Genomic DNA, 6,318 nt, shown 5'->3' with positions numbered 1-6,318 from the left:
CAAGGGATTTAGGGGCTCAGTGTAAGACGCTCCCATCCCCCCATCACTCAGGAAATTACAGGCTTTCAGGAGCTCGGTGTCAGGAACCGGGGACAGAGACCAAGTATGTATTGCTTATGCCACACGCTGAACATTTTCTTTCATGTGAGTTAGCCACAAGTTTGTACGCAATACAGAAAACATGGGAACGGATGAACCGCCCTTAAGAGAGGAGCTTCTATTGACTGCAAAATATCTGCAGAAACCTACTCATCATCCTCGTCTTGGCTCTGAGGTTCTTTATCCCTCTACAAACCCTGCATGAATACCTGAAATTCTGCCAGGGTTGGTCTAATTTCACTGGGGGTACAGCTTAAAACCACAACAGAAATTATTGTATGAAGTTAAAATACTGGTTTAGAGAATTAAAGGTGGAAGTTTGATCCAATATAAAAATGATGGGAGAAGTTAGAGAATTGAAGAGACCAGCAGTTTGGAGAAAAGATAAGGACAACTGGAGGGGAAGGGGCAGCCCATTCTGCAGGTGGAGCTCTTTACAAAGGCCACTGGGCGCAGGGGGCAGGGGTGAGCGCTGGGTGCTGTCAGCGTTCTGGATTTTGGCCATTCTGATGGATATGTGTAGCGGTATCTCACTGTGGTTTTAATTTGCAATTGCCTAATAACATGTGATGTGGAGCATCTTTTCATGTGCTTACTTGCCATCTGTGTGTTTTCTTTAGGGAGGTACCGTCCAGGTCTTTTGCCCATTTTTCAATTGGTTGTCCATTTTCTTATTGTTGAGTTTTAAGAGTTCTTTGTATATTTTGGATAACAGTCCTTTATCAGATGTGTCTTTTCTTTTTTTTAAAGATTGGCACCTGAGCTAACAACTGTTGCCAATCTTCTTTTTTTTTTTCTTTCTGCTTTTTGTCCCCAAATCCCCCCAGTACATAGCTATATGTTCTAGCTGTGGGTCCTTCTAGTTGTGGCATGTGGGACGCCACCTCAACGTGGCCTGACGAGCAGTGCCATGTCCGCACCCAGCATCCAAACCGGTGAAACCCTGGGCCGCCATAGCAGGATATTCGAACTTAACCACTCGACCACGAGGCCAGCCCCTGAATCAGATGTGTCTTTTGCAAGTGTTTTCTCCCATTCTGTGGCTTGTCTTCTCATTCTCTCGACAGGGCTTTTGCAGAGCAGAAGTTGTTAATTTTAATGAAGTACAACTCATCAATTGTTTGTTTTGTGGATCATGACTTGGGTGTTGTATCTAAAAAGTCACTGCCATACCCAAGGTCATCTAGATTTTCTCCTATGTTATCTTCTAGGAGTTTTATAGTTTTGCATTTTATATTTATGTCTGTGATCCACTTCGAGTTAATTTTTGTGAAGAGTATAAGGTCTGTCTTTAGATTCATCTTTTTGCATGCGGATGTCTAGTTGTTCCAACACCATTTGTTGAAAAGACTATTTTTGCTCCCTTGTATTGTCTTTGCTCCTTTGTCAAAGATCAGTGGACTATAGTTATGGGGGTCTATTTCTGGGCGCTCTGTTCTAGTCCATTGATCTATTTGTCTGTTCTTTTGCTGATAGCACGCTGTCTTGTTTACTGTGGCCTCATAGTAAGTCCTGAAGTCAGGTAGCATCACTCCTCCATCTTTGTTCCTCTCCTTCACTGTTGTGTTGGCTGTTCTGGGTCTTTTGCCTCTCCATAGAAACTTTAGAATCAGTTTGTCTATATTCACAAAATAACTTGCTGGGATTTTGATTGGGATTGCATTGATTCTATAGCTCAAGCTGGGAAGAACTGACATCTTGAAATATTGTCTTCCTATCCATGAACATGGAATATCTCTCCAATTATTTAGTTCTTTGATTTCATTCATCAGAATTTGTCATTTCCCTCATATAGATCTTATACATATTTTGCTAAATTTATACTGAAGTATTTCATTTTTGGGGGTGCTAACATAAATGGTATTGTGTTTTAATTTCAGATTCCACTTGTTCATTGCTAGTACATAGAAAAGTGATTGATTTTTGTATAGTAATCTTGTATCCTGCAACCTTGCTATAATTGCTTTTTAGTTCCAGGAGTTTTTTGGTTGATTTTCAGATTTTTTACGTAGGTGATCATGTCGTCTATGAACAAAGAAAGTTTTATTTCTGCCTTCCCAATCTGTATGCCTTTTATTTCCTTGTCTTCTTGCATTAGTTAGAACTTCCAGTACCATGTTGAAGGGAGTGGTGAGAGGGGACATCTTTGCCTTGTTCCTGATCTTAGCAGGAAAATTTCCAGTTTCTCGCCATTAAGTATGATGTTAGCTGTAGGGTTTTGGGTAGATGTTCTTTATCGAGTTGAGGAAGCTCCCCTCTATTTACGGTTTTTATCATGTATGGGTGTTGGATTTTGTCGCATACTTTTTCTGCAATTACTGATATGATCATGTGATTTTTCTTCTTTAGCCTGTTGATGTGATGGGTTACATTATTTGCTTTTTGGATGTTGAACCAAATTTGCATACCCAGAATAAATCCTACTTGATCATTGTGTATAGTTGTTTTTATACATTGTTGGACTCGATTTGCTAATATTTTGTTGTGGATTTTTGCATCTGTGTTCATGAGAGATATTGGCCTGTAGTTTTCATGTAATGTCTTTGTCTGATTTTGGTGTTAGGGTAATGCCAGTCTCATAGAATGAGTTAGGAAGTGTTCCCTCTGCTTCTATCTTCTGGAAGAGATTGTAGAGAATTAGAATAAATTTTTCCTTAAGTGTTTGGTAGAATTCACCAGTGAACATATGAGGGCCCTAAAAAATATTTTTAATAGCTTTTTAAAAAATTAAACTTTTCATCTTGAGATAATTGTAGATTCGCATGCAGTTGTAAGTAATAATACAGAGAGATGCTGTGTACCTGATTATCCAGTTTCCCCTAACGGCAACATCTTGCAAAACTTTAGTACAGTGTCAGCCAGGATATTGACATTGACACAGTCAAGATGCAGAGCATTTCCTGTCACCTCAGGGATACCTCAAGTCATCTTTTTAAGGTCACACCCATTTCCCTCCTTTTACCACCCGTTCCTGACCCTTGGCAGCCACTAATCTGTTCTCCATTTCTATACTTTCATCATTTCAAGATTGCTATATACATGGAGTCATGCAGTTTGTAAGATTTTAGGATTTTCTTCACTCAGAAGAATCCTCTGGAGATCCATCGTGTTGTCGTGTGTCGCGGTAGTCTGTTGGTTTTTATCGCTGAGTCGTAGGTACAGGGTGTGGATGGCCGCAGTCTAAGCACTCACCGACTGAAGGCCATCTGGACCGTTCCCTGTTTCGTCTATCATGAATAAAGCTGCGCTGCACATCTGTGTGCAGGTTCTTGGCTAAAGGTACGTTTTCATTCGTCTGGGATGAATGCCCAGGAGGGCGTGGTAGTTGCATGGTTAATTTTTAAGGAAACTGCCAAGCTGTTTGCCAGACTGGCTGCCTCGTTTTACATTCTCACCAGCAAGGTATGAGTGATCCACTTTGTCTGCAGCCTTGCCAGCGTTTGATGGTGTCACTTTTTTTTTGTTTCAGCCCTTCTAATAGATGTTTAGTGGTGTCTCATTGTGGTTTTAATTCACATTCCCCTGGGGGCTAATGCCGGTGAACCTCTTTTCATGTGTGTGTTTTCCATCTGTGTATCCTCTTCTGTGAAATGCCTGTTCGTGCATTTTGCCCGTTTTTAGTTGGACTTTTTTTTACTCTTGATTTTGGGGAGGTCTTTATACGTTCTAGCTAACTGTCCTGTATGGGACACGCAGATTGCAAATATTTTCTCCCAGTCCTAAGCTTGTCTTTTCATCCTCTGCCTTGATAGGGATTGTGTTAAACCTGTTTATTAATGTGGAGGGAATTGGCCTCTTTGCAGAGAGGACAAAAAGAAAAAAATCCCAGGAACTCACCACTGTGTCATTCCTCTGGTCCCGAGGTCCCCAGCTGGTTGGCCTGGTTCTCGACCTTTCAGAATCTCCTTAGGTTTGCTTTATATGGAGCATCCAGGGGTTCTCACTGTTTTTAGCAAGAGGACGACAGAAAGGTCTGTCTGCTCCATCTTCCTGGAAGTGGACGGCAGCAAACTTTCTTTCTTTAAGTTGGCTCACAGGTTGTCAAGCTTCCTGCTTTCTGGAGCCTTCTTAGTTTTTATCATGGTGCAATAGGGTAAACCCACACATTAAAATGGACCACTGGAATCTTTTTTTTTGCAGTGCATTAGAAACAGAAGTCGACGGGCTGCATCTTAGAAAGTGGTCAGCTGTGACCCTTCCGTCTTTCTTAGACCCCTCTCCTGCACTCGGACCTCCCCAGCTTCCCGATGCCTCTCTTCCTAAACGTCCCGCTCTCCTCCTTGCCCGGGCCCTGGGAGCAGGGTCTCTTGCTCAGCCTGGTTGCCCACTCACCTGCCTACTGGGGCAAGTGCCATCAAGCAGCCTCGCTCTGGGCAGACACTGGGGGTCCGGCGGGGCCCCTCCCCCATCCTCGGCCTGAGATCTAAGCAGCAGCAGGATTCTGACGCTGATCAGCTTTCATGACTGCTCACTGGTGGAGTGGAGACGGCCGCCCCCTCCAGGTGGATTCTCCTCGTCCTCCTCTCAACCAGCCTGCTGGGTTGTTGGCAGGACTGTCGGAAAGTCTTCACTCCCCGGGGGGCTGGTGAACTCCTTCCCTTGCAGATGCTGCCGTTGTTGGCACCTGGTTTATCTGCTATGGCTGTAGCCAGGTCAACCGTGTTCTCTCTGGCAAGTAAACAAGTATCTTCTATAGAATTCCTCCGAGAATTGTCACTTTTTTGGCCAGCAAATGGCACCACAACTGCTCCCTGTCCCTCATTCCCCTCCCTCCCCTTCCAGCTGCCACGGCCTCCCCCCTCTGTTTATTCCTGAAAGGAAGGGAAGCTTTGGAGAAGCAGGTGAATGACTGGCTGGGTGAGACAGGTGCGCTCTGCCAGCCCAGGGCCCACACATCTGCGCCGAGGCTGGGCTACCCCGGCTGTCGGCACCTCTGCTCAGGAAACGCATGTCATGGGCTCCACTGCATGCCAAGGGCCGTGCTAGAAACCCAGAGATCTGCACAGTCTTATCTCTGTTCCTTCGAAGCAGGGAGTTACAGTGTAATGAGGAGGGACAAATCCACAACAGAATTCGAGTAACAGGCATTCTGATTGGGGGAGCACTGCATGCCTGCAGCCCCAGCAGGAAGGGCGTCCTTGAGAAGGCAACCCCAGAGCGGGATCCTGTGGCATGTGTAGGAGTTTACCAAGCACTGGGAGGGACGTGTGCAAAGACCTAGAGTGAGCGAGGCTGGGCCGCGAGCTGCAGTTGGTGGTGATCTGGAGCTCAGAGCGTGAGGAGGCTGGTAGGGCAGGCTGGGGTTGGGGACAGGGGTGTCCACAGATGGCGGGGGGGAGATGAGGGGGAGATGCGGCAGGAAGGCTGCCGGCTGTGGGGCTGGAACGAACAGGCGAGCTGTGGTCTCTGACCAGCCGCAGCGGTGGCAGCAGCACCCCCGGGCACTTGCTGGGAGTGCAGATTCTGGCCCCCACCTCCCACCCCCATCCCGAGGGCCTGGGGACTCATGCCTGGCAAGGCCTCCAGGGATCCTGGTGCCCGCCCAAGTCCGAGGGAATTAAAGAAACAGTGACAGAAGAAATGAGGCCGGCCAGCGGCAGGGAGGGAGGGCGGGCCCAGTGTCCAGAGGATGGGGATGGTGGTACTGCTCCCTGAGCTGGGACTGGGCATCTGTGTCTGAGCGTGGCACACACAGAGGGGGGAAGAGTGGGACGGAGTCCTGGAACCACAGGGAAGCGGCAGGCCCCTCAGAGCCGTGAAGGTCACGGAGGGAGCCGAGGGAGGGGAGCCAGGGCTCGGGTCCCCACCAGAGCCAGCTGCTTCCCAGAAGCAGGTTGTCAGGCAGCGATTCTCACGCTTGGCTGCACCTGGGGGAGCATTAAAAACACGTGCCCCAGACTCTGGCTGCAGTGGGGTGGGGGCCACCTGGGCCCCCCGGATGATGCTAATGTGCAGCCAGGGCTGAGAGCTACTACTGGGACAGAAATCCTGGACAGATGCATCACACTTCCACCTCAGATCTCCTCTGCTGGAAACTCAAAGCCGCGTGTCATCATGGAACTTCACGGAAAGCCTTCCTTCCTCACCTGTCTCCTCTGTGGATCTTCTGGGATGATCTTTGTATCTCTGCTCAGAGACCCAGCCAGGCTCCGCCATTAGCCGTGCTGCTGCCACACGCTGCCTGTCACGCAGCACTGACTCAGCACACATCTCCTGATT

This window comes from Equus asinus, chromosome 17 (assembly GCF_041296235.1).
Source record: "Equus asinus isolate D_3611 breed Donkey chromosome 17, EquAss-T2T_v2, whole genome shotgun sequence".
Taxonomy (NCBI): Eukaryota; Metazoa; Chordata; class Mammalia; order Perissodactyla; family Equidae; genus Equus; species Equus asinus.
The sequence above is the reverse complement of the archived record's forward strand: the minus strand, read 5'-3'. Positions refer to the sequence as shown.